The following is a 7,258-nucleotide window of genomic DNA, read 5'->3' on the forward strand; positions in this document are numbered from 1 at the left end:
CAATGTGCATGGTTTCCAATTTCTCCACATCTTTGCCAACACTTATTATTTTCTGTTTGATTTTTTTAATAGTAATTATCCTATTAATTGTCCTATTGAGTGAGGTGATAGCTCATTGTGGTTTTGATTTGCATTTCCCTAAAGATTAGTGATGTTGAGCATATTTTCATGTGCTTGTTGGCAATTTGCAGATCTTCTCTGCCCATTTTTAAATCAGAATATATATATATATATATATATATATATATATATATATATATACACATTTTTTTCAGATTTTTTTTTTATTGAACTACAGTTCTATCTATATTCTGGATATTAATCCTTTGTCAAATATGATTTCCTAAGGTTCCTGTTTCACTCTGTTGCTTATGCCAGGCCAGTGTCAATCTGTGTTCATGAATGGGAAGTTTAGTCTGGAGCAACTTGCCCACAGTCTGGCTAGATCTGGAGCCAGCTTCCGTCCCAAAGATACTACTGGAAATAAGCCAGAGCATCTCCATCTTGGACACTTCAGGTCCTAGCTACTCTGGTTCTCTACAATATTGAAAAGCATCCCCATGCCTTTACTTTGAACCAGAAGCAGTCAACCTGTGCTTTCTGGGGCTGCAGAATTAGAAACAGCCTCAAGACTCGGTGACTAAATGGGAGGCATGGAGGTAGAGCCATCAGATTCAGGCTTTGCATTGTTAAGTGCCTGCCACTAGATAGCTGAAATCAAACACAGTATCTATTTTTCATTTTAGCTGTGCTCCTTTTTACTTCAAATGGTAGTTCAGTTCAGCTTCTTTGATTCTCCATGCCTACTTTAAGGGAATAAAACATCTCAACCCTAGAGACCTTAGTGATTTCCAGTTAAATATATGGAGAATTAATTCATGAGATAGTCTAAAATGCAACCCAGTTCACACAATACTTGCTCCAAAATGAAACCTTGCTGATTCTGTATTAGTGGATATGAACACCACGCCATGGTACATTTGCTAAAATATCCTATTTAAGGTATACTAATTGCTAGTATAAAAACAGTCATGAGGATGTAAAGCACAGCATAGGGAATTTAGCTAATAATATTGTAATAACTATGTATAGAGTCAGATGGGTACTAGACATATCGGGGTGATCACTTCATGAGTTATATAATTGTCTAACCACTATGTTGTACAGCTGAAACTAATATAATACTATATGTCAACTGTAATTGAAATTTTTTTTTAAATATATCCTATTTGAAAAGATAAGGCTCTGATTTATAAAAGATCAATTTCCTGTTCCAACGATTTGCCTTTTAGAAAAATTTAGGAAGCCTTGTTTGCACTATTTTTCTGGTCCCCACAAGAAAAAGAAAATGGGAAGGTTAAAGACAGAGCTGCAAATGGTCAAGAAGAAGAAACGCTAGAATTGCAGGATCCTAATTCACTTCCTCCCTGACTTTGACGTTAAGTTGTTGCTCTTTGAGTATTTATGTACAATGACGTTCATCACTGTATTACTTCTAATCATGAATGTCAGGAACAGCGACATTTATAAATGACTTCAGCTGTAAATAACAGAAATCTCAAACACAAAGTGGTTAAATCAAGTTATTTCTCTCACGATAACAAGAAATCCAGAGATAGATAGTTGCTGGCGTTGGTTTAAATGTTCAACAATCTCAAGGCCAATAAAACCTTTAATTTTTTGTTTCCTCATGGATGAAAGATGGCTACTATAGCTCTAGACAGCTCATTCCTTACTAGGCAGAAAGAACAGGGAAGAAATTATGCCAGTTTTGGTGGCAAAATTTGGAAAGCAAAATTTCCCGGAACTTCCCCCTCAACCTCAGAAATCTTTATCTTACTTCCCAATGTCTTGAATTTACACCACCTCTAATTGTAAGTAAGGCTAGGAAAATGAAATACATGGGAATATTTGGTTTGCCCATCCTAGAAGCAGGCAAGTGAGAGAGAAGTTGGGAACCAGTGTTCGTTTACTGAGTTTTAGGGTCTGCCACGGTGAAATCCAGAAAACAGCAAAATATCTATAAAAATACAAGACTGACCGAGTATGACGTGCTACATGAATCCCAGGTGGTTGTTAAAATTGTGGTAGAGAAAAATACTTAGTGGCAGGCAAAATTATTCACACTATGTTGTCAATGAAAAAATTAACATAGAAAAACGATAATAAAATTGTCAAATTTGTTGGGGTGGAATAAGTTTAGATAGATTTTAAAAATTTAAACAGATATCATGTATAAAGAAAAAGTTGGAACTTACATTCTGAAAATATTGAATTAGGTTGGGTTTTCCAGGAAGCAGACTCCGAGGCAGACATTTGCACGCAGGTGGTTTACTGGAGCATACTCTTGGGAACAGCACCTGTATGGAGACAGGAGAGGGTAGAGGGACAAAGCCAAGGGCAGGGCCATTGCCACACATGCTTTAACAGGTCCCATGGGACGTTCTAAAGCTGGATGTCCCAGATTGTCCCAACTAAGGGCCTGTGCCTTTTTGTACCTCCACCACTGACCAGTCATTGGATTTGGGCTGCCCTTCGGGAGGGAATATAACCTAGGGCGAGGCAGTTTCCTTCACAGAAGGCAATTTTGCAGAGGAATTCACCTGTAAGCCATCAGCGACTAACATTTCTGGCAGCTGTATGTTGGGATCTGGGCAGCACATCACAGCATCCACTAGAAATGTCAACAGTGATTAACTCTGGGTTTGGGGACCACACATGAAATCCACTGTTTATCAGATAAATGAAAGAATGGGTGCTTGAATGAAGGAACACCTTGCCTCCCTGTTCCTAATCTCCTTTTGCCCCCCAAAGTGGGTTATCACTAAAATGGTTTTGATACCAGCACCGTCACTAGAGATATTTTCAAAGAACCTATGAAGCGCAGTCTCAAATCAAAGGTCTTGAGCAGTTATTTTTCTAGACTTAACAGGAGAGATTATGGCTTACATTAAGAATCAACGCCTTGAGCAATATTACTAATGGAGCAGTTAAGGGCTTCTATCTGGATTTTGAAGAAGACAGATAAATATCTCCCATGCTGGAAATGGCATCACCATCTGTAGTGGCCAGCTTTCAGGATAGCGTCCATCGATCCTTATGTCCTAGCACTCATGTCCTTCCCTAGTCTCCTGCCCAAATTCAATCAAGGCCGGCCCTGAATATGACCAAGGTGATGCATGACTTCCAAAGCTGTCACAAAAGGCACTGCAGTTTCTGCTTTGGTCTCTTAGATTGATCACTTGCTCCATGTTAAGCCAGTTGGCATGCTGTGAGGACACTCGAACCATCCTATGATAGAGGCCCATGTGGCCAATACCCTGGGCCAAATCGCCAGACTTGGGAGACAGCCACCTTGGAAGTGGACTCTCCAGCTCCAAAAACAGTGTTCAGATGACGGCAGTCTTAGCCAGCATCTGACTGCAACCTTATGGGAGACTGAAACAGAAATGTCCAAGTGAGCCACTCTTGAATTCCTGACTCACAGAAATTGGAAATAACACATGATTCTTATTGTTTTAAAGCCACTAAGTTTTGGGGTTATTTGATATGCAGCAACAGATTGCTAACATATCATCAGTAACAAACATTTATTACTACTGTACTAAGTATCGTGCTTATGGGCTGAATCATATATTATTCAAGGTAACTTCTTGCCTTATAACTTTAATGTTTTAATAGCTTGACATGTCATTAACTCTATATCTTTCCTATAAAATTCTTATGAGAATCATAAGAATCAGCCAATCAAATATTTAAGAAACATCCATTAAGTTCAAAGGTATGATGATGCTAATGATAACAATACAGTCAGAGTAAAAGGTATGCTGATTAAAAGGTATGATGATGCTAATGATAACAATACAGTCAGAGTAACAATAATGACAGGTATTACTAACATTTATTAAGCATCTGCTATGTCTTAGACACCGTTCTAGACACTGTACACATAGTCTCATTTAATCTTAATATGTATTGTATTGCCAAATGTTTTCCAGAGAGGACATACCAAGTTACACCCCCATCTGCAATGGATAAGAATAGACTCATTGCATGTTCACTAGCACTTAAAAAAAAAAAAAAAAAGCTTTCTTCTTTTTAAAAAACTGATAGGTGAAAAATAGAATAGTTTTATCTGCATTTCTAGGATTACTACATCTTGGTATGTTAAGCACATTAGGCTTTTGTCTGACATATGTTACAAATATTTTTTTCCCAGGTTGGTATAGTACTTTTTTCTTTTAATTTTATTGGGAAACATCCATGGTCATTGGTTACATATTGCTTTCATGCCACAATGTCATAGCTGACTCTCCTAAGGAGGGTGCAGCTCCCAGTGACCCATGCGGGGATTGAACCGGCAACGTTGGTGTTAACAGTACCGCGCTCCAACCAACTGAGCTAACCAGTCACCCTGGTATAATCTTTTCTTGATGTTTCTATATAGTCAAGTCAATCTCTTTGCTTGTAATTTCTTCCAGTTTTTATAATTAGAAAGTTCTCCTTTATCCCTAGATCAATTTTCACTTGTATTTTTTTCTAGTTTGTTTATGGTTTTGTTTTTTTACACATGAAATTATTTTTGTTGCAAGATACCGGATAAAGGTCTTTTTAAAATAATCATGTCTACTTCATTATTAGTTGAATAAGTTTTCCTTTCCCCACTGATTTATGATTCCACATTTACTACCTAAGGAATTCTTATATTACTTAGATATGTTTATGAGTTTTATAACGCTCTTTCATTGCCTGTTGGTTTTGGTGCTACTACTACACTTTTTTTGATTACTGGCTTCTACTCATTCATCAAGAACCATCACATTCTCTTCCAGAAAGCCTCCCTGATTCTTCCAAAAAAATGACTGCTACCTCCTTTTTCACCTTTATAACATATATGCATAAAGTTCTGCCTTGCACTGTTAATAGGGTTGACCTTATTCAATCACATTCTTGAGAACAGGGAACAGGTGTACTGTATATTCATTAAAATTAAGCTATTGGTGGGGCGGCTGGTTGGCTCAGTTGGTGAGAGCACAGTGCTCATAACACCAAGGTCGCCGGCTCAATTCCCACATGGACCAGTGAGCTGCGCCCTCCACAACTAGATTGAAAACGACTTGACTTGGAACTGATGGGTCCTGGATAAACACAACACTGATCCTCAATATTTCCCAATAATAAATAAATAAATAAAATTAAACTATTGGATTTGCATTAAAAGGTAGTGATGGCAGAATAGTTCTAGGGTGACTGTCATCCAGGGTGTCATGCGGGGTCTCTGGTCCTGCTCCCCACATAAGAACGCAGGATATGGTGAGGCCAAAAAAGGAACTACAACAGAGCCATAGGTAGGGGAGTCATACCACTATATTCTCTCTGGCAGCTGGGTTGGAGACACAGGAAACAGGAGCCACACGATTTGCAACCTGCCATCCGCTTCTCTGCCAACCAACCAACCCCACTTGCTAACTGCAATCGCCATCCGCCAACCAACCAACCAAACCCTTGCTAACTGCAATCTGCTGTGTTAACTGCAATCTGCGCTTGCCAGCCACCATCCGCTGCTAGCGTAGCCACGGCAGTTATATTAGTGGCCAATGGCTCATTGGTTACAGCTGACGGCCAACTAGCCACAGCTGATGGCCATCCGATCACAGTTGATGGCCATTTACAACCCGAGCCAGCACCTTTCCACGTGAGGCTGAGAGCCTGGAATCTGCTCTCTGGGGCTCTGTCCCCACAGTGACAAAAAAATGAAAACAGAAAATTCCCTCACTTGTTCAACAAACATAACTGTGCCATTCATTCTGAAAAGATTATAAAGGTGAGTGAACTCAAGATTCTCCCTTAGAGAGTTCACCACTTAGTAGGGGAAAGAGACATGTAAAAATATATGGATTATGATAGCCAAGACATGGAAGCAACCTAAGTGTCCTTCGATTGATGATTGGATAAAGAAGGTGATATATATACATATACATATATGTATATATATATGTAATGGAATACTATTCAGCCATAAAAAATGATAAAATATTGCCATTTGCAACAACATGGATGGATCCTAAGAGTATCACGCTACATGAAAGAAGTCAAACAGAAAAGGACAGAACCATATGATTTTACTCATATGTGAGATATAAAACAGAAAGCAACAAATTAACAAATAAAACAAACTCAGACACAGACAACAGTATGGTGGTTACCAGAGGGGAAAGGGGGTGGGGGAAGGATGAAAAGGGTAAAGGGGGTCAAATGTACCCTAACAGGAGACTAGACCCTGGGTGGTGAGCATACAATGCAATATAGACATGATGTAGTAGCATAAAATCGTACACCTGAAACTTATGTTATTAACCAGTGTTACCCCAACAAATTTCATTTAAAAAATATATGTAATTAAATACAGTGCGATTAGGTAGCATAAATAAAATAAGCATGTGCAAGGGAGGAGAAAGGAAAAAAACAACTAAGCAAGTAGTGGGCAGCGTTCCAGAATAGTACCTAGGAGCTGGGTTTACGGTGTTTATTAAATGTCAAAGGAACGCGTAATTAATCTAAATGACGAAGCGCATCAATTCAGAGCCTTTAACAGAAGTTCCATTAATTTATCCCTCATTCTGGGATCTTTTTCAGGAAGCCTAACATAGTTTGGCTCATATGGACAAGCTGAAGAGAAGCTCTGTTGGCAGCTGTTTCGTTAGCACGAACCTGAGATGACTAAAAAGGTGCGAATTAACCTAGTATGTGACTGGGAGAAAATTATATACGGGGATGATACGACAAATCTTGATCTAAATCAGGCTGGTAATCTATACAGCACTTACACGAGTTGGTTTAAAAGCTATCAGGACTGACTCCTCGTTGAGAGTGAGAACAGCTACAGCCTGGGGTCTCGCCACCTCGCCCCGCCCCTCAGAGCCAAGGCGAGCCCAGACCACAAGTTCGGGCAAAAATGACTGATGTCATGCAAACGTGACGTCATTAGCACTGACGCAGTCTCACAGGGAGGGGCCTCTGAGCTCACCTCAGAACGCGGTCAGCGCCACAGAGCAGCGAGTTGGCCGCCCCGCGTTCTGGCCTGGGGGTCCGAATAGTCTGAGCTACGGGAACCGAAGCGCCGAAGCTGCTCAGGAGCTGAGGAGCTGCCACTTCCCGCTTTCCTTGGCCCCGACCCGCGTCCTCTCTGAGGCCCAAACGCGGTCCAGGCGGCAGCGCGCTCACGAGCCCGCTTGAGGCGGTCACGCGCACGCACGCG

At 40.2% G+C, this 7,258-nt stretch overlaps 1 protein-coding gene across 1 annotated transcript in view; it reads right to left on the reverse strand.

The window, feature by feature from the left end:
* The window catches only part of XPOT (exportin for tRNA), a 133,752-nt gene extending 126,588 nt beyond the window's left edge, over window positions 1–7,164 (reverse strand). Inside the window, exons 1-2 of the mRNA XM_074325460.1 lie at window positions 7,028–7,164; window positions 2,259–2,360 (exon numbers count right to left, since the gene is read on the reverse strand). The gene's annotated coding sequence lies outside the window, so the exon portion shown is untranslated. The remainder of the gene's footprint in view (window positions 1–2,258; window positions 2,361–7,027) is intronic.
* Between the last annotated feature and the right edge of the window lie 94 nt (window positions 7,165–7,258).

This window comes from Rhinolophus sinicus, linkage group LG02 (genome assembly GCF_036562045.2).
Source record: "Rhinolophus sinicus isolate RSC01 linkage group LG02, ASM3656204v1, whole genome shotgun sequence".
NCBI lineage: Eukaryota > Metazoa > Chordata > Mammalia > Chiroptera > Rhinolophidae > Rhinolophus > Rhinolophus sinicus.